Genomic DNA, 21991 nt, shown 5'->3' with positions numbered 1-21991 from the left:
AAATATAGGCCAAAGGAGGGCGTCAGAGGAGGTGGGCCCACCCAGGAGGCCTGTGCGCGCGACCAGGGGCCAGGCCGTGCCGGGTGGCCGCCTGGGCAGCCCCTGGCTCCCCTCTGGCCCATCTTCGGTGCTCTGAAAGCTTCCGTCACGCTGATTTTTATATATTTTTCTCGGATTTTTGGGGCTTTGGAAATTTGGGTAAAAGCCCCTGAAAAAATACATCAGCAGACAGAAACTGGCATTGGGTGCACTGAGTTAGTAGGTTAGTCCAAATATGTGTAAAAAGATATAAAAGTGTAGCAAAACATATAACAATGTCACCCAAAAGATCATGGAACAAGCAGAAATTATAGATACGTTTGGGACGTACAAGGGGCGAGAGCCCCTCCGAGATTGGATCTCTCTCTCTGTGTGTTTCTTTCTGTTTCAATGTTTTTTCCTTCCAGATTCTGATGTTTCACCATTTATTATATTCCGGAAGATTTGTGACACCAATTAGGCTGAAATTTTAACACGATTTTTATCTAGATATTAGTTTCTTGTGGCGAAAGAAGGACCACCTTACGGGGTGGCCACAAGACTGCCTGGTGCACCCTACCCCCCAGGCTGCGCCCTTGTGGCTTATGGACCCCTCGGGCATCGCCTTTTGTTGTTTCCACTTCCCAAAATTCACATATATTCCAAAAAATCTCCATAAGTTTTTATCCCATTTGGACTTCGTTTGATATGGATTTTCTGTGAAACAAAAAACATGCAACTAACTGGAATTGACACTAAGCACTGGATCAATATTCTAGTCCCAAAAATAGTATGAAAAGTTGCCAAAACTATATGAAAGTTGTAGAATATTGTCATGAAACAACAAAAATTATAGATACGACGGAGACGTATCAGTGATGGTTCTAATGCTAAAACTTAAAAAAGTGGGTTTAGAGAGGTCAAGACTTTAACTAGTGATGTGCTCATTATATTGGATTAGAAGGACTTTAATTATGAAAGTTTCTCTTTAGTAGAATGTATTTCCTTGTTACAAACCATTATTATCTCAACCTATGCTTATGAACAAAACAAGGCTTTAACTAATCATATAGTGGAAGCGGTGATAAAAGGTTATGATGAGAAACTTGAACTTCAAGTTTCTATTCCTAGAAAATTGCATGATGAGTGGGAACCTACTATAAAAATAAAGATAAATAAATATGAATGCAATGATTTGTGTGACCTTGGTTCTAGTGTTTCAACAATACCTAAATGCATTTGTGATGTGCTTGGTCTCACTAATATCCAAGAGTGTTCCCTAAACTTGCATCTTGCGGATTCTACCATTAAGAAACCCTTAGGTATAATTAATGATGTTTTCATTATTTAAAATAAAAAATATGTACCTCTATATTTAATTGTGCTTGATATTTATTGCAATCCTACTTGTCCAATAATACTTGGAAGACCTTTCCTACGAACTATAAGTGCAATTATTGATATGAAAGAGGGTAACATAAGGTTCAAAATTCCATTAAATAAAAATATGGAACAGTTACCCAGAAATAAAATCAAATAACATTATGAAACTATTATGAGGGCTACTTATGTGTTGAGTGTCAAAGATGACAACACTTGATCATGTGCATTATGCCTAGCTAAGGGCATAAAAAAATAGCGCTTCTTGGGAGTCAACCAAATAGTTATATTATTTTTTGGATTTTACCTTCTATTTTGTCATGATGACATGATCATTTCCTCTATAAGGATTGTATTTTTATTTTAAAATTAGTGTTTTTTCCAAGTAAATCCTTTGGGATGACTTGTATGATAAGTAGAATTGACACGGTGCAAAAACAGAAACTTTCACGTCGAGTGCTGAATTTCTCTGATTTTAATGGAATGTCTATTTGCACTTAAATTGTTTACACAATATTTATGTACTGATTCTTAAGGTCTTCCTAATTTTTAAGAACTTTTAGAGTTACAAAAGTATAGGTTGTTTATAGATCATTACAGACTATTTTGTTTTAGACAGATTATGTTTTTTGCTTGCATAGTTTGCTTGTTTTGATGATGGTATGGATTGTATCAGGGATATAATACATGGAGAAGTTAGAATACAGTACATATTATGGATAAATAAATATCAATCAATTTATAATAGTACATGATGTTTTTGATATGTTGCTAATACTAACGGATCTCACAAAGTTTTGTTGAGTTTTGTGTGATTGAAGTTTTCATGCTTTGGGTGTTACCACGATGGACAAAGGAATAAGGAGCAGCAAGATCCTAATCTTGGTGATGCCCAAGGCACCCCAATGTAATATTCTAGGAAGACACGAGTGTCTAAGCTTGTGGATGCCATGGAAGGCATCTACTCTTTCATCTCAATCAATCGGTATGTCACTTGGAGCTACATTTTTATTTGTCACATGATATGAGTTTTGCTTGGAGCATTGTTTGCTTTTGTTTGATTTTATTTTTAGTTTTCCACAAGCATCATTTTCTGGACACACCTATTTGAGAGAGAGACACCTTCATCATGATTTGTTAAAATACTCTATATGCTTCACTTATATATTTTGAGCTTGGCACTTGCTCAAGTACTTCACTTATATCTTTTTGACCATGGTGGCATATAGATTTTATAGAAATATTTGCACTATCATTATTCACTTATATTTTTTTGAGAGTTAATGAATTGTAGTGGTAATTTGCGTGAGTCATAAGGCTAGTCCAAAAATAATAGGTATCCAATGAGTGATAATCAAAACCATCATGTAGCACACAAAGAGAAATTGTGGGTTAATGATATTCATGTGGTAATATGAAAAAGGTGTGAGTGCGTCATTTTTATTTGTAGAAGTAGCGATACTAAGAGGTGTTAGTTTCTTGTTTGTCTGAATATTAAAAAGGCATAGTGGGCATGTGTGAGCATTTCTATTCCTTCTTGAAATCCTACTGTTGTTTCGGGTCAGGGGCGCGCGATGGTTAACTCCTACTAACCTCCTCCCTCGGGGAATGCAAGTAGTGCTTTGTTTGCGACAAAAATAATAAAAAATTTCAATAAGTATATGAGTTCTTTATGACTAATGTGAAACCATGGACATACGCAATCTCACCTCCTCATGTTTTGTTAGCCTCTTCGGTACCGTGCATTGCCCATTCTCACCTCGAGGATCAGTGCAAACTTCACCGGTGTATCCAAACCCCATGGAATGATATGCTCTGTCACACATAAACCTTCTTATATCTTCCTCAAAATATCCACCATGCCTACCTATTATGGCATTTCCATAGTTGTTCCGAGATATATTGCCATGCAAATTCCACAGTTACATCATATGACTAGTTCATTCATCATCATATTGCTTTGCATGATTACAGAGCTGACATGGCATTTGTGGAAAAGCCATCGTTCACCATATATCATTTGTGGCAAATCCACCATACATCATATTGCTGATGCATGCCACTCTAGATCACTAAACATCCTCGTACACTCCCACATGCATTCGTATTGAGTCATATTGCTTCATAGTTCTTCATATCGAGTTCTCATTGAGTTGTAAGTAAATAAAAGTGATGATCATTGATACGCCCATTTTGCATCATGCTTTTATATTGATATTCATTGCATTATGAGCTGTTAATACACATTATGGTACAATACTTATGCATTTTCTCTCTTATTTTACAAGGTTTACATGAAGAGGGAGAATGCCGACAGCTGGAATTCTAGACCGGAAAAGGAGAAAATCTGAGAGACCTATTATACATAACTCAAAAACTCCTAAAAATTATGGAGAATTATTTTGGAATATATAAAAAATATTGGGCAAAAGAAATACATTAAGGGACCCACTAGGTGGCCACAAGCTAGGGGCGCGCCCTGCAGGCTTGTGCGCCCCCTGGCAGGCCTCTGGTGCCCATCTCTGCTATATGAAGGGTTTTGACCTTGAAAAAAATCATATTAGAACTTTCGGGGAGAAGCGCCGCCGTATCAAGTCGGAACTTCAGCAGAACCAATCTATAGCTCCCGTGGAGCTATTCTGCCGGGGAAACTTCCCTCCCCAAGGGGGAAATCGAAGCCATCGTCATCACCAACGATCCTCTCATCGAGAGGGGGTCACTCTCCATCAACATATTCATCAGCACCATCTCCTCTCCAAACCCTAGTTCATCTCTTGTATCCGATCTTTGTCTCAAACCTCAGATTGATACCTCGGGGTTGCTAGTAGTGTTGATTACTCCTTGTAGTTGATGCTAGTTGGTTTACTTGGTGGACGATCATATGTTCAGATCCTTAATGATTATTAATACTCCTGTGATTATGAACATGAATATGCTTTGTGAGTAATTACGCTTGTTCCTGAGGACATGGGATAAGTCTTGTTATAAGTAATCATGTGAATTTCGTATTCGTTCAATATTTTGATGAGATGTATGTTGTCTCTCCTCTAGTGGTGTCATGTGAACGTCGACTACATGACACTTCACCTTTATTTGGGCCTAGGGGAAAGGAAGTAATAAGTAGATGATGGGTTGCTAGAGCGACAGAAGCTTAAACTCTAGTTTATGTGTTGCTTCATAAGGGGCTGATTTGGATCCATATGTTTCATGCTATGGTTAGATTTACCTTAATTCTTCTTTCATAGTTGCGGATGCTTGCTAGAGAGGTTAATTGTAAGTGGAATGTTTGTCCAAGTAAGGGCAAAACCCAAGCACCGGTCCACCCACATACCAAATTATCAAAGTAACGAATGTGAATCGTATAACCATGATGAAAACTAGCTTGACAGAAATTCCCATGTGTCCTCGGAACCGCTTTGCTTTATATAAGAGTTTGTCCAGGATTTTCCTTTGCTGCAAAAAGGATTGGGCCACCTTGCTACACATTTTTACATTTTTTACTTGCTACCTGTAACGCATTACGTTATCACAAAAGTACCTGTTACCGATAATTTCAGTGCTTGCAGAGAATACCGTACTGAAAACTGCTTGTCATTTCCTTCGGCTCCTCGTTGGGTTCGACACTCTTACTTATCAAAAGGAATACGATAGATCTCCTATACTTGTGGTTCATAAATCAGCATTATTTGAAAATTGTCCCAACGAGGAAATAAAAATGGGGAAGGCCAAATGAGAAATGATGGGAAAATGAAACAATGAAATGAGAAAAAAAGAAGGGACTTTGCTACTATCCTTTACTACACTTGTGCCGCAAAGTGGCACCTTGTTTTTCATATAGAGAGTCTCATGATATGTCATTTTAACATTCTAATGGGAATCACTTTTCCATTATTATAAACTTGGCTTGTATATTCTGATGACGGGCTTCCTCAAATGCCCAAGGTCTTCATGAGCAAGCAAGTTGGATGCACACCCCACTTAGGTTCAGTTGAGCTTTCATACACTTATAGTTGTAGTGCATAATTTTCATGGCAATCCCTACTCCTTGCATTGATATTTACCGATGGGCATCTCCATAGGCCGTTGTTACGCTCAGTTGATGTGAGACCATCTTATCCACTTTTTACCCCTTTGATATCTACCATCATATTCTATTCCGCCCTTATGTATGTCCATGGCTCACGCTCATGTATTGCATGAAGAATAAAAAGTTGATGCACATTGAAAATGTACGATCCAATTGTCTAACTTGAGCACCGCGGTGCTTGACATTTTTATTAATGTGGTGAAGATGGATCGACGCCTTGCTAATATGGTAAGATGAATGGGGGTTAACATTCTTTTAGGACCGCATGCTTTGAAAGATTGATGATTTTGTTGCTTGTGCTTATAAATGTTACTATGTTTATGTTTTTTTATTCATAATTTCTCAATGAGCATGCATGCAAAATATTACATATTGGGTAGCATGTCATATCAAAAATTCTGTTTTTATCATTTACCTACTCGAGGACGAGCACGAATTAAGCTTGGGGATGCTTGTTATGTCTCCAACATATTGTCGGGACCCCGATCCTAAGCCATAGGAATCCAGCCTGTAACACATCGCATCCCTTTGTGGTCTCACGCACGGTTAACTCCACGGCTGTAGCCTTACCTTAGCCGGGACCGTTTGCGTTTTTTGACTCACGTATGCGAAGGTGTCGCTAGCAATCCAATGTCAAAGAACCTGGATCGACATGTCTAGTCATAAACCAAAGTGGCAGTACCGCACAATGACAGGCATACATGACCCAACAAAGCAGGTGTCGGTCATAAGCGAATGTAGACGAGTCGTAGCAAGCTACAAGGACTCCATTACATCGCGTGACATTTCCCCAAAGGGGACAGACACAGCAGCTAAGGACACATGCCGGTCAACCAATGTGTCCGGAGCAGTAGCGAACTACCAAGGCTCGTTGGATCACAAAGGGGCATTTCCTTGTAAGGAGTGCTACTAAAGTTCACGACTGAGTAATCGAACCCCATACATATCAAGTACGACACACGTACGCATGGCATACCGATATGTATAGATACATCGATGGCATCACAACATAACCATAAACATACAACCTTTATTTAAGAGGCTCGGCAGAGCGAGACACATAATATTACACATTAAGGGTCTCACGACCCATAATATCAATCATACAATTACAACCAGCGGAAGAGTTTTAAACTGTCTGAGTACAGACAGGACAACTAGAAGGCACATGGCCTGACTATACTACAGATCCAACGTAGGGCCAGATCGTAGCTGGGACACCAGCTACTCGTCGTCGTCGATGTCTACGAAGAACCCTCCATTAGGGTCATTAGCAACCTCTGCAACATGTATTAAGCAAACATGAGTACGAAGGTACTCAGCAAGACTTTAGGACAACTAACTACTCATGAAGGTATCAAAAGGTATTGTGGGGTTTCATGCGGAAAGCCAGCATTTGACTCGTGGCTAGACAACTTGCATTTTTAAATAATTTTGACAACTTGATTTCTCGCACACGAGTCCACTAACACCACAACAATACACCATCGTGGAATCATTCCATCTCCGTATGGAAATGCCGTCCACGACACTCACGCTTATCTTGCCAAGTTTATGAGTAGCCATTGAAGTTATCTATGAACAACATATGTCTCCAAGTAGTCCATATCCGCAGACGCAGCTATTCGAATAGATCATAACCCTGCAGGGGTGTACTTCGTCACACATGCTCTCGCCACTTATCGCCATGTACACGTCATGCACCTCGGCAACCTTCAAGCGGAAGCCCAGCGAGGGAGTCGGCCACGACCGTTAACCACACTAGTACCTAGTCCAGGTTTATCGCCTATCTGAGAGTAACCCGTACGGAAGTCCGGCCGAGGTTTCCGCCACGGCCTCAAACGATGTGCGCAGGGTTCCCAAGCCCACCATCCGGGTGCCACTTGGTACACCGTGCCACTTCCTACCGCATCACAGCCCACCTCTCAGGTCAGCACCATGCACGGCCTCCAGCATTACTATAAACACCAGAAACTACTTGCAACTCCTGGACCGAGTACTACGCGATTAATAGGCCGAGCGGGGTCATATTTCAGGGCCTAGCATGTGGTAGTATCTAGTCTTGGATTACATATACGGAACTCAGTTCCTATGGACGGTTCCAATGAAACAACCCGCCATGTACTCCTACACAGCCTTTCACCGGTACATTTACCAAATCAAGTTCAACACACAACCTTTGCTCACCGAACACATTCCCACAATTCTGTTCATCTCCCAGATGACAGACCATACACAACTCTAAGCATAGCATGCATAGCAGGATAAGGCACATCATAGCTCAAGCAACTACCAGGTATGCTAGGTTGCAAGGTTCGGCTATTTACTGTGACAAGGTTAGGTCATGCAAAGGAAGTGGGTTCAACTATCGTGGCAAAAGCAGTTGAAGCATTTGATATTAATGCAATAAATAGGTGCAGGAGCAAGAACATGGGATTTATCGGGATGATCAAAAGGGTTGCTTGCCTTGTTGCTCAGAGGAGGAACGATATCCGTCAGACGGATATTCGGTGGAATCCGGGGGTGCGGAGCCTACCGAAATGAATGGTAACATTCAATAACAATCATATGCAATCAAAATGATGCATGAGCATGGCATGAGAATGCGAAGTGATAAGTTATTATTTTCAACATGTATTAGGTTTAGAGTTGATTTGAATCACATTCGAATAGCAATTCAAACGGGGGTATTCTCGGTTACCGGTTTAATTGATTCGACCTGATGCTCAGATCAACTTGATGTTAGCATGCATGAAATGTCATGTTAATGTACTGATTTGTAACTAGGACAGTGTGTGATCATTGCATTCATAATGAAATTTGAATATTTTTCCAAATTCCATTTAAAAAGTAATTATAAGAATTGAATTATTCCTTATTTCACATTTTAGGGTTCTGTAACTTTTTCAAACATGGTTGAAAATAGCATAATCAGAATCCTTGAATTTTTCTGATACTTTTTCATATATAAATTATTTTCATTGGAGTTACAGATTAATTTCTATGTTTTTTACAAGTTTTAGCAATTTACTGGAATTTTTTCTATACTGGAAATTCTATTTATTGCATCAGGCTGACGTCAGCAGGTCAGTCGACATGTTCAGGTCAAACCTGACAGGGGGGGCCCACTGGTCAGCCTCTCTGGGACTAATCCCGCGCTGACCAGCCCCTAATTGGGGTTTGACCAGGTGTGGGGCCCTCTGGCAGCGACTGAGGGGAGGGCAATTACGCCCTAATGGTCGGCCACGTCGACGACCACCGGAGGGTGGTCGCCGGCGACCAAGCCCGCGGCGGAGGGCTCGCCGGAGACGACCTAAACGGCGCTGCATAGCACCAATTCGAACGCGGTTTGCAGCTACTGGACGCTGGCAAAGTGGCCGATCAGGCAGGGGCATCAGGGGTGGCTAGGGTCGCCGGAAGAGGCGCCGGCGACGAGCCGAAGCGGCGGCCGAAGCTCGGCCTTCTACGAACGATGGCTCTAGGGCACGGGGAGGCAGCTGAGGGGCTCATCACGCTCCTGGAGGCTCCAGGAGCTCGATCCCTAGCTCGAGCGCGTGGATCAGACACCACAGCGACGGTGACGACATGACCGGCGGCGAGAAGCTCTCGGCCTTGGTGAGAAACGGGGCTACGATGCACGGAAGAGCGTGGGGCGAGAGGGGAAACGACGACAAGCTCACGGCGGTTCCGATGGTGTTGACGAAGGGCTCGGGGGTGCGCCGGAGGGAGCGAATCGACGGGAGAGTTCCGGCGGCCGGAGGTGGAAGACGGTGGCGTTGGGGGGCGATGCAGAGCTCGGGGAAGCTTCGGCTTCTGCAGAGAGGACCGGCATGACGAGGCGGAGCTAACGGCGTGCTCAGCAAGAGGAGGTTGAGGCTAGGGGCACGGGCAGCTCGAGCTTGGCTCGGCTCTAATGGCGGCAGGAGGGAGAGGAAGAGATACGGGACGAGGGAGAGAGCCGACGCTGGGAATGGATAGGTGACGCCTCGGGGAGCTTATCCCTGGCCTTGCCAGCGCGAGGCGGCGGCCAGGCAGGCGCACAGGTGCGTGGCCGCGCCGGAGGAGGCGGCGGCCACCTCCTGCTCCTACTGGCGCGAGGGAGACGACACGAGCTGGGATGGGCCGGGCCAGGCTTAGGCGACAGGTAACTCTTTTCCCTTTTTTTCAGTTTTTGTTTCTGTTTTAATTTCTGACATTGATTTGCTATTTATTTCAGCTCCAAAAGGGTGGTAAAAATTATTTTAAACACACCTGGATGTTTGTTATAATATTCCCAACCATTTCCAAAGTTTTCAACATTTTTGAAAATTTATAGTTTCTGATTTCAAATTTAAAGTTTGAAACCAGTGGCTTTTGCATTAATTTAAAATGCTTAAAGTGTCAAGAAAGTAGTTTTCTCCAATGCTCATTTACTTTCATGATTTATCAGAAAGTTTGAACATTTCTTGAGGCCATTTTGGGTTCATTGATTTTGACTACTTTGAGATTTCCTTTATTTAAAGTAGTAGCTAGGGTTTTGAGTTTTTCTTTTGCCACTATCTTGTTTTTGTTGAAACTTCTTAGATGCAAATGCAAAGAAGACATGAGCACAAGACTAACTTGCTTAAGGGTCAGGGATGTGACAACTCACCCCCACTCAAAAGAATCTCGTCCCGAGATTTAGAAGTCCTCGGGGATAACGCAGGATACTCAAGTCGGAGACGATCCTCTCTTTCCCAAGTTGCATCCTTTTCAGAATGATTTGACCATTGAACTTTAAGAAACTTGAGGTTTCGACGTCGAGTTGTACGCTCATCTTGATCACGAATACGCACGGGGTATTCTCGGTATGAAAGGTTATCTTGGAGATCAAGCGTTTCGTGGTCCACTTCAGGGATAGGATCCGAAAAGCAACGCCTGAGTTGCGAGACGTGGAAAACATCATGAACCTTGGAAAGATGCGGAGGAAGTTCCAACTGGTAGGCAACTTCTCCTCGTTTGGCAAGAATACGAAAAGGACCAATGTAACGAGGAGCCAATTTTCCCTTGATACCGAAACGATGGGTACCCTTCAAAGGTGTAACCCGAAGGTAAGCCTTCTCGTCAACTTCAAAGGTCACAGCCTTATGATGACGATCATATTGGCTCTTTTGACGAGACTGGGCTGTTTTCAACTTTTCACGAATAATGCGAACCTGCTCTTCTGCATCCTGGATGATATCCGGGCCAAAGAGTTGCCTCTCTCTGGTTTCTGACCAATTAAGAGGTGTTCGACATCTTCGTCCATAGAGAACTTCAAAAGGGGCTTTGCCTAAGCTTGATTGGTAACTATTGTTATTAGCGAATTCGGCGAATGGAAGACATTTCTCCCAATTCATGCCGAACGATATAACACAAGCTCGGAGCATATCTTCTAGAATTTGATTCACTCTTTCTACTTGACCACTTGATTGGGGATGGAAAGTAGTGCTAAAAGATAGGTGAGTCCCCATGGCATTCTGAAAACTTTCCCAGAAGCGAGAAGTAAAGATACTTCCACGGTCCGAGTTAATCTCCAGGGGAACACCATGAAGAGACACTATTCGAGAGATATATAATTCTGCTAGCTGGCTAGCTGTTATACTCTCACGAACGGAAAGAAAATTACCCACTTTGGAAAGACGGTCAATGACCACAAAAATAGCATTATTCCCTTTCTTGGTCTTGGGAAATCCGGTAACGAAATCCATGCTAACTTTATCCCATTTCCATTCAGAAATAGCTAGAGGTTGAAGGGTGCCAGCAGGCCTTTGATGTTCTGCCTTAACTCGACGACAAACGTCGCAGTTAGCAACGAACTCAGCAATTTCTCTCTTCATCCTAGTCCACCAGAACCTCTGGCGTAGGTCCTGATACATCTTAGTACTACCGGGATGAATGGTGAGAGGAGAATCATGAGCCTCCTTAAGGATTAACTGCCTTAGATGTGGATTCTTAGGAACCACTAAACGATTCTGGAAGAACACGACACCTTGATTGTTCATGGAAAATTCTTTAGCGTTTCCGCTAAAAATATTCTCCTTGTTCCGTGATATACCCTTGTCACGCTTTTGGCCAGCTATAATTTGATCCTTAAGAGTAGGCTTCGCCACCAGGGTAGAAAGGAATCCTTGAGGAACAATATGAAGATTCAACTTCCGAAAGTCCTCATGGAGAAGTGGTTGACCTTGTTGTAGCATCAAATTGTTACAATAAGATTTACGACTTAGCGCATCGGCCATAACATTGGCCTTCCCCGGGGTGTAAGTTATCCCTAAGTCGTAATCCGAGATAAACTCAACCCACCGTCTTTGCCTGAGATTCAAATCCGGTTGGGTGAAAATATATTTCAGACTTTGGTGATTAGTGAATATTTCGCAACGATTACCCAGAAGGTAATGTCGCCAGGTTTTTAGTGCATGGACCATAGCTGCAAGCTCAAGGTCATGTGTTGGATAATTATCCTCATGTGGACGCAACTGTCGACATGCGTATGCGATCGCATGACGATCTTGCATGAGAATGCAACCTAATCCTTGTCGTGAGGCGTCGCAATAGATAACAAAGTCCTTAGAAAAATCTGGTGGTAGCAACACAGGTGCGGAAGTCAGGCGTCTTTTCAGTTCCTGAAAACTATGCTCACACTGTGGTGTCCACTCAAACTTTTTATCTTTCTTGAGGAGTTCAGTTAGAGGCTTTGCAACCTTGGAGAAATTCTCGACAAAGTGGCGACAATAGCTCGCTAAACCAAGAAAACTCCTAACTCGCTTAACCGATTCAGGTTGAGTCCAATCAAGGACAGCTTGAACTCTCTCGGGATTGACAGCAATACCCTTACCAGAGATTACGTGTCCTAGATAGGTCACTTCTGGTAACCAGAATTCACATTTTGAAAACTTGGCATAAAGGCGATGCTCTCGAAGTTTCATCAATACCAGCCTTAGATGCTCGGCATGTTCTTGTTCATTCTTCGAGTAGATGAGGATATCATCGAGGTATACCACGACGAATTTATCCAAATACTCCATGAAGATTGAGTTCATCAGCCAAGAGAAGGTGGCTGGGGCATTGGTTAAACCGAAGGACATAACGGTGTACTCATATTGGCCATAACGAGTAACAAAAGCCGTTTTTGGAATGTCCCCGTTCTTGATCTTGATTTGATGGTATCCCAACCTCAAATCCATTTTGGAGAAGACTGAGGATCCAGCGAGCTGATCGTACAGGTCGTTGATCCTCGGGAGCGGATACTTGTTCTTAATGGTGACCAGATTAACTGGTCGGTAATCTACAACCATCCGATCCGTTCCGTCTTTCTTCTTGACGAAGAGGACGGGACAAGCCCAAGGAGAAGAGCTAGGACAAATGAAACCTTTGTTCAAAGCCTCATCTAATTGCTTCTTAAGTTCGGCTAGCTCCAGGGGTGCCATCTTATATGGTCTTCTGGCTATTGGGATAGTTCCCGGAACAAGATCTATTACAAACTCTACATCTCTGTCAGGTGGAATTCCTGGCAGTTCCTCTGGAAAAACATCCGGAAAGTCACGGACTACCGGAATGTCTTCAAGTTCCGGAAGAGGGTTGGCATTTAGGGAATAGAGTTGGCATTTGGCAACTCGAGTAGAGATATTCACTATCTCACCCGAGGGATGGGTAAGCTGGACATTTCTAGAATGAGTATCAATCTTGGCATAGTGAGCTGACATGCAGTCCATGCCCAAGATGATATTAATATCCGAAGATTTCAGTGCTATCAATGAGGCTAGAAAAACTAGCCTGTCTACTAGAATTTCATTGTCATATATTATCCTAGAGGTTTGCCATTTACTACCAGGGGTTTGGACAACCAATGGAATTGGCATATCACAAAAAGACATGTTATGCAACTGTGCATAACTTTCTGAAATGAAGGAATGAGAAGACCCAGTGTCAAAGAGAATGGACGCTGGGTGATGATTAACGAGAAGCGTCCCCAGCATGACGTCGGGATCCTCTGCAGCTTCTTCTGCTGACACATAGTTCACACGGCCACGTGCAGGAGTTGGCTTCACATAGTATGCTTTGCCCGACTTGGCCTGCCCGACGGACTTTCCGGGTTGCTTGGCACCCACATTCTGAGGACACTCACGGGAATAGTGCCCTGGTTCTCCACACTTGTAGCATATCACCTGGTTGGCACGTGGTGCAGCATTGCTAGCTGGACCACCATAAGCTTTTGCTGGAGGGTTGGCCTGATTTGTCTGAGGCGCCACGTAGGATGGCCTCGGAGTGTATCTTCGTGGCAGAGAACTGTTTGGAACCCACAGCCTGCGTTTTGGAAACGCGGAACCAGAAGACGAGCCAAAGTCACGGGAATGCTTCCTTGTGGCTTCGAAGTCAGTATGACCAGTCTCGGCACTCATCGCTTTGTTGACTAGGGCTTGAAAACTTGCACACTCATGGAGGCGCAGATCACGACGGAGCTCAGGGCTCAGACCCTTACGAAACCTTGCTTGCTTCTTGGCGTCAGTAGACACCTCCTCTGTTGCATAGCAAGCGAGGTTACCGAACTTGCGGCTATAGGCATCCACAGACAACTTGCCCTGAGTGAAGGTACAGAACTCCTCTCTCTTTCTGTCCATCAGGCCCTCTGGAATATGGTGCAGACGAAAAGCTGCACTGAAGTCTGCCCATGTGGCCACTGGTTCAGCGGGACGCATAGCTTCAAAATTCTCCCACCACAGATTGGCAGGTCCTTCCAGGAAATACGCCGCAAAGGTCACCTTGTCGGCCTCAGACACATTCGCAGAGCGAATCTTGCGTGAGATGCTGCACAGCCAGTCATCAGCATCGAGGGGATTGACGGAATGATGAAACTTTGGAGGATTCAACTTCACAAAGTCATTGAGGGACACTGCAGCATTCCTAGGCTGTCGAGCCATATTCTTCTCAATACGCTCTAGCAGTCGATTGGTCTCCCTTTTATTTCTCTCTGCCTCAAGCATCACTTCCACCAGAGAAGGTGGGTGAGGCAGGTCTTCCTGCGACGCTTGACTACCCTCACCTTGCTCATGAGCAGGGGCACGGTTCAACCTGGTGAACACCATCCTGACAAACAAACTCATAGCTTAGACCAATATCATATCAATACTAACTATGGATTAAGAATGTACTGAACACACGGAATGCGGAAATGAATATCCGAACAGCATGGCAACAAGCAACTGCTATATATACACCATGGTTCATACACACCCTTACATAGTTCAGTACAACCTTAACCCAAGAGCAAACTACTGAAATTATGAAACTACTCATCAGAGGCTTACAAGCTTCCTATACATTATTTATCTAGGCCTCCGGAATTCATTTCACATTACATGCATACTTCACAAGTCATGCAGGACTATGAACGTATGGCTACTACCATACTATCCTTCCGCTCACAGCTCAGGCATCCGCATAGAACATCTCATAGAGATTACCTCCATGACCTGGAAGCTCAACCTGCGGATCAGGAAACACTCTAGCCTGAGATCCCTAGGATCCGTAAGGACATGGATGTGGCCTTGGTCCCCTGACTGGTGGTAAGAGGGGTCCCCGAAGAGGTGTGACTCCTCCTATAGCTGGCCAGTCAACGTGGGCCGGAAGATGGGTCCTAACAGGGTTCAACATCTCCATCTCTCCATACCCTGTCTGGACTACCGGTGCCAGCTGCGTCAAAGCTGTCCACAGACGGGCACGGGTAGCATAAAGCTCCATACGGAGAGCACGAGCATCCCTGTCTCTGTTCTCTAGCATCTCAACAGTGGACTGCAGAAGTGGATCCTCCATAGAAGAATCAAAATAGACTCCACTGAGGTATCCCTCTTCACCAGGCTGAGAGGCCGGAACATAGCAGAACTCTGAATTCTGCAGCAGTGCATGTCTCGCTCTCATAATGGTCAGCATTGAATAGGCAGCATCTTGTACTGCCATGTCAACAATGACCCCCAACCCATAGGACCAATGGATTGGCTTCTCCGGTCCAGGGTAGTCTGGAAATACCCTAACAGTGCAGATGTGCTGGCTCTGGTTGAAGTCTCGGTACTGTTCCTCTACTGTGTACTCGGGGTACCAGCGGTAACCGCACACCGACATCACCCTGACCAGCATGGCCGTATGACCCGGCACATCAATGCACCTGGTCAGACGTACCACCTGACGAGAAGGACGACCAGGCATCTGTAAATAGAGAGTAATGCAAAAGCATTAGAGCTCTGAATGCAAAAATTGGGCAGCATAACGGCTGTAAATGCTCAAAAACAAATTTTGAGACAACCCAAAATGGAATAGCGTAACCACTCAACTATCAAGTTCAACTCTCTGATCATCAAACTTACTTCCTTTTTCCTAGGAATAGAAGAAACCCAATGTCTCTTGACCCGTAGTCCTATAACCTACCGATCAGAACACGAGCCTAGAAGAAGATGAGTAACCTAGTCCTTAATTCCCGCAGAAAAGATGAGGATGACCAGAATAGAATAACTTGAGAAGAGAACAAGAGTCTTACGTTCCCTTCCACAAACAATTCCCTTATATATAACTAAAGCAATTCTAGACTCAACTTCGACCAGTTTGGCTTAGTAATCCTACAGTCAGTCAGGCTCTGATACCAACGCTGTCGAGACCCCGATCCTAAGCCATAGGAATCCAGCCTGTAACACATCGCATCCCTTTGTGGTCTCACGCACGGTTAACTCCACGGCTGCAGCCTTACCTTAACCGGGACCGTATGCGTCTTTTGACTCACGTATGCGAAGGTGTCGTTAGCAATCCAATGTCAAAGAACCCGGATCGACATGTCTAGTCATAAACCAAAGTGGCAGTACCGCACAAGGACAGGCATACATGACCCAACAAAGCAGGTGTCGGTCATCAGCGAATGTAGACGAGTCGTAGCAAGCTACAAGGACTCCATTACATCGCGTGACATTTCCCCAAAGGGGACAGACACAGCAGCTAAGAAGGACACATGCCAGTCAACCAATGTGTCCGGAGCAGTAGCGAACTACCAAGGCTCGTTGGATCACAAAGGGGCATTTCCTTGTAAGGAGTGCTACTAAAGTTCACGACTGAGTAATCGAACCCCATACATATCAAGTACGACACACGTACGCATGGCATACCGATATGTATAGATACATCGATGGCATCACAACATAACCATAAACATACAACCTTTATTTAAGAGGCTCGGAAGAGCCACACACATAATATTACACATTAAGGGTCTCACGACCCATAATAGCAGTCATACAATTACAAGCCAGCGGAAGAGTTTTAAACTGTCTCAGTACAAACACGACAACTAGAAGGCACATGGCCTGACTATACTACAGATCCAACGTAGGGCCAGATCGTAGCTGGGACACCAGCTACTCGTCGTCGTCGATGTCTACGAAGAACCCTCCATTAGGGTCATTAGCAACCTCTGCAACATGTATTAAGCAAACATGAGTACGAAGGTACTCAGCAAGACTTTAGGACAACTAACTACTCATGCAAGGTATCAAAAGGTATTGTGGGGTTTCATGCGGAAAGCCAGCATTTGACTCGTGGCTAGACAACTTGCATTTTTAAATAATTTTGACAACTTGATTTCTCGCACACGAGTCCACTAACACCACAACAATACACCATCGTGGAATCATTCCGTCTCCGTACGGAAATGCCGTCCACGACACTCACGCTTATCTTGGCAAGTTTATGAGTAGCCATTGAAGTTATCTATGAACAACATATGTCTCCAAGTAGTCCATATCCACGGACGCGGCTATTCGAATAGATCATAACCCTGCAGGGGTGTACTTCGTCACACACGCTCTCGCCACTTATCGCCATGTGCACGTCATGCACCTTGGCAACCTTCAAGCGGAAGCCCAGCGAGGGAGTCGGCCACGACCGTTAACCACACTAGTACCTAGTCCAGGTTTATCGCCTATCTGAGAGTAACCCGTATGGAAGTCCGGCCGAGGTTTCCGCCACGGCCTCAAACGATGTGCGCAGGGTTCCCAAGCCCACCATCCGGGTGCCACTTGGTACACCGTGCCACTTCCTACCGCATCACAGCCCACCTCTCGGGTCAGCACCATGCACGGCCTCCAGCATTACTATAAACACCAGAAACTACTTGCAACTCCTGGACCGAGTACTACGCGATTAATAGGCCGAGCGGGGTCATATTTCAGGGCCCAGCATGTGGTAGTATCTAGTCTTGGATTACATACACGGAACTCAGTTCCTATGGACGGTTCCAATGAAACAACCCGCCATGTACTCCTACACAGCCTTTCACCGGTACCTTTACCAAATCAAGTTCAACACACAACCTTTGCTCACCGAACACATTCCCACAATTCTGTTCATCTCCCAGATGACAGACCATACACAACTCTAACCATAGCATGCATAGCAGGATAAGGCACATCATAGCTCAAGCAACTACCAGGTATGCTAGGTTGCAAGGTTCGGCTATTTACTGTGACAAGGTTAGGTCATGCAAAGGAAGTGGGTTCAACTATCGTGGCAAAAGCAGTTGAAGCATTTGATCTTAATGCAATAAATAGGTGCAGGAGCAAGAACATGGGATTTATCGGGATGATCAAAAGGGTTGATTGCCTTGCTGCTCAGAGGAGGAACGATATCCGTCAGACGGATATTCGGTGGAATCCGGGGGTGCGGAGCCTACCGAAATGAATGGTAACATTCAATAACAATCATATGCAATCAAAATGATGCATGAGCATGGAATGAGAATGCAAAGTGATAAGTTATTATTTTCAACATGTATTAGGTTTAGAGTTGATTTGAATCACATTCGAATAGCAATTCAAACGGGGGTATTCTCGGTTACCGGTTTAATTGATTCGACCTGATGCTCAGATCAACTTGATGTTAGCATGCATCAAATGTCATGTTAATGTACTGATTTGTAACTAGGACAGTGTGTGATCATTGCATTCATAATGAAATTTGAATATTTTTCCAAATTCCATTTAAAAAGTAATTATAAGAATTGAATTATTCCTTATTTCACATTTTAGGGTTCTGTAACTTTTTCAAACATGGTTGAAAATAGCATAATCAGAATCCTTGAATTTTTCTGATACTTTTTCATATATAAATTATTTTCATTGGAGTTACAGATTAATTGCTATGATTTTTACAAGTTTTAGCAATTTACTGGAATTATTTCTATACTGGAAATTCTATTTATTGTATCAGGCTGACGTCAGCAGGTCAGCCGACCTGTTCAGGTCAAACCTGACAGGGGGGCCCCACTGGTCAGCCTCTCTGGGACTAATCCCGCGCTGACCAGCCCCTAACTGGGGTTTGACGAGGCGTGGGGCCCTCTGGCAGCGACTGAGGGGAGGGAAATTACGCCCTAATGGTCGGCCAGGTCGACGACCATCGGAGGGTGGTCGCCGGCGACCAAGCCCGCGGTGGAGGGCTCGCCGGAGACGACCTAAACGGCGCTGCACAGCACCAATTCGAACGCGGTTTGCAGCTACTGGACGCTGGCGAAGTGGCCGATCTGGCAGGGGCATCAGGGGTGGCTAGGGTCGCCGGAAGAGGCGCCGGCGACGAGCCGAAGCGGCGGCCGAAGCTCGGCCTTCTATGAGAGATGGCTCTAGGGCACGGGGAGGAAGCTGAGGGGCTCATCACGCTCCTGGAGGCTCCAGGAGCTCGATCCCTAGCTCGAGCGCGTGGATCAGACACCACAGCGACGGCGACGACATGACCGGCGGCGAGAAGCTCTCGGCCTTGGTGGGAAATGGGGCTACGATGCACGGAAGAGTGTGGGGCGAGAGGGGAAACGACGACAAGCTCACGACGGTTCCGATGGTGTTGACGAAGGGCTCGGGGGTGCGCCGGAGGGAGCGAATCGACGGGAGAGTTCCGGCGGCCGGAGGTGGAAGACGGTGGCGTTGGGGGGCGATGCAGAGCTCGGGGAAGCTTCGGCTTCTGCAGAGAGGACCGGCGCGACGAGACGGAGCTAACGGCGTGCTCAGCAAGAGGAGGCTGAGGCTAGGGGCACGGGCTGCTCGAGATTGGCTCGGCTCTAATGGCGGCAGGAGGGAGAGGAAGAGATCCGGGAGGAGGGAGAGAGCCGACGCTGGGAATGGATAGGTGACGCCTCGGGGAGCTTATCCCTGGCCTTGCCAGCGCTAGGCGGCGGCCAGGCGAGCGCACAGGTGCGTGGCCGCGCCGGAGGAGGCGGCGGCCACCTCCTGCTCCTACTGGAGCGAGGGAGACGACAGGAGCTGGGATGGGCCGGGCCAGGCTTAGGCGGCAGGTAACTCTTTTCCCTTTTTTCAGTTTTTGTTTCTGTTTTAATTTCTGACATTGATTTGCTATTTATTTCAGCTCCAAAAGGGTGGTAAAAATTATTTTAAACACACCTGGATATTTGTTATAATATTCCCAACCATTTCCAAAGTTTTCAACATTTTTGAAAATTTATAGTTTCTGATTTCAAATTTAAAGTTTGAAACCAGTGGCTTTTGCATTAATTTAAAATGCTTAAAGTGTCAAGAAAGTAGTTTTCTCCAATGCTCATTTAATTTCATGATTTATCAGAAAGTTTGAACATTTCTTGAGGCCATTTTGGGTTCATTGATTTTGACTACTTTGAGATTTCCTTTATTTAAAGTAGTAGCTAGGGTTTTGAGTTTTTCTTTTGCCACTATCTTGTTTTTGTTGAAACTTCTTAGATGCAAATGCAAAGAAGACATGAGCACAAGACTAACTTGCTTAAGGGTGAGGGATGTGACACATATCTATAACTTTTTATTGCTCAATGCTAACATATTATCATTCTAGGATACTTTTTGAGTAATAATTTACCAATTTATATTATTTTTTAGCACTAACCTATTGCCAAGTGTCATGTGCCACTTGTTGTTTTCTGCGGGTTTTTTACTTCTCAAGTTTACAGTACCAAACAAACTCCAATTTCCCATAACTCTTTTATGATTTTTTCTGGACCAAAAAAGGACCTAGAAGCCTTGGGAGAAGACCGGAGGCTACACGAGGGAAGAATAAGGCAATAGGGTGCGACCAGGGGGGCAACGTGCCCTGTGTTGGGTTCTACCATAGGTGCATCGCATGTGAATTAAAATTTTCCTACGAGCAGAACATCCAAGAACATGCTACAGAGATGGATCATAGATCATTACCACTAGACGCGTAGTGCCGTGCAACGGAAGTAGAGTTGGGGTAGCACGTCCGCGTGTTCCGTCTCCTCCTCGTCTGATCTCCCTTAAACAGACGATCACCGGATCGTCTCCCTCGAACAGTCGGTCGCCGGATCCCACGTACAGGTTCGCAGGAGCGGCGCAGGTGCACCGCCTCTATCGATATCCACGCGTGCAGGAGGAACACCGTGTGCCGGACTGCTAGGTCAGGATCACACGGTAGGCGATGACGAGTGGAGGTGGCTAGGTGCAACACATGCACATCCCTGAATATGGCGCTGAAGCGATCAATCGAATAAGTGTGCTCTGCCTCCACTATATATAGGCGTCCGACGCAAGCTCAACTATTGGGCCTCACACGGACCCAAAAGCCCACGTGTTCTTTCCCTTAAGCGCACGACCCTTTAGGTTCTCGTTCACTTGGTCGCGAGTTAGACCACGTTCAACTTAGCTAGTCGGTAGCGGCCTCTAGTAAGGCATGCCGACTCCAAGTACATGCGCCAGCTCAGGTATTAGGACATAAAACGTATGTTTTAGTAGAGACTCACAAATGACCTATCACTGCGTCTCATAGTTGGGTTTGTCCAACTCAGACCTTATATCGACTCGGATCTTACTACGTTGAATTCGACCAGATCTTTCTGAGTCCATATTATGCGGCTAGCATCCAATGTTACATGCTTAGTGAGACTGGACCATCCACCGTGTCATGTGCTAGTCTAACTGGTTGTGCATCCACACAACCCTTTTTACTAGGTACCATTTAGGACACTCATCATACAATGCATAGTCTCACAAACAAGTCACATACTTGTCGATACACATCATTGATAATGTCTGAGGACTATCTTTATTCATAAACACATAGGAAATATCATCATACATGATTTCCTCTAGGGCATATCTCCAATGTTCTCCCACTTGCACTAGAGTCAATCAAATAGACATCAAATGCCCATAGCTCTAACGTGCCCCTCATGCTTGGGTTGTGGAAGAGGCTTAGTTAACGGATCTATGACATTTGCATCCGTGTGAATCTTGCATAAATTAGTATCACCATTTTGTACGATCTTTCGTATCAGGTGATACTTTCGGTCTATGTGCCTGGTCTTGTGGTGTTGACTCGGCTCCTTGGCCTGTGCGATGGCACCTTAATTATTGCAATTAAGGTCCAACGGCTTTGACCAGCACGGGAACACACCAAGATCCTCCAGGAACGTCCGAATCCAAACACCTTCCTTTGCAACTTCACAAGCCGCAACGTATTCGGCATCTGTTGTGGAGTCGGCCA

The sequence above is a fragment of the Hordeum vulgare genome, chromosome 2H (assembly GCF_904849725.1).
Source record: "Hordeum vulgare subsp. vulgare chromosome 2H, MorexV3_pseudomolecules_assembly, whole genome shotgun sequence".
NCBI lineage: Eukaryota > Viridiplantae > Streptophyta > Magnoliopsida > Poales > Poaceae > Hordeum > Hordeum vulgare.
This window is presented reverse-complemented; position numbering follows the sequence as displayed.